This window comes from Brassica oleracea, chromosome C9 (genome assembly GCF_000695525.1).
Source record: "Brassica oleracea var. oleracea cultivar TO1000 chromosome C9, BOL, whole genome shotgun sequence".
Lineage (NCBI taxonomy): Eukaryota > Viridiplantae > Streptophyta > Magnoliopsida > Brassicales > Brassicaceae > Brassica > Brassica oleracea.
Genome location: NC_027756.1, coordinates 23,034,377 through 23,034,807, shown reverse-complemented (window position 1 = coordinate 23,034,807; position 431 = coordinate 23,034,377).

Genomic DNA, 431 nt, shown 5'->3' with positions numbered 1-431 from the left:
CTTGAAAGATGTCTGAAAGAAGGCATAAGTGGAAAGATTCCAGAAGAACCTGATACTGAAAATGTCTGAAAGAAGGCATAGATGAAAAGGTTCAAGACGAACCAAATAAAGATGATTCAGATGACGAGAAGAGAACAGAAAAGTATGAGATTTCCATCAACTATCCTCTAAATGAAAAGTTAGATAAAAGATGTTGATGGAATGTTCTCCTTTTTTGTGTCCAAATATATCGATCATGAAAATGATGATCCCGATCCAAGGTCCATTTTGGAATGTTAAAAGACATGATTGGGAGGAGTGGCAGAAGGCCATTCGAATTTAATTATTCTCACTAAATAAAAGGAATGTCTTTGGACCTATAGTCATAACGCCTGAGAATATAAATCTTGTTGGGTATAAGTGGGTATTCGTGAGAAAAGTAACACGATATA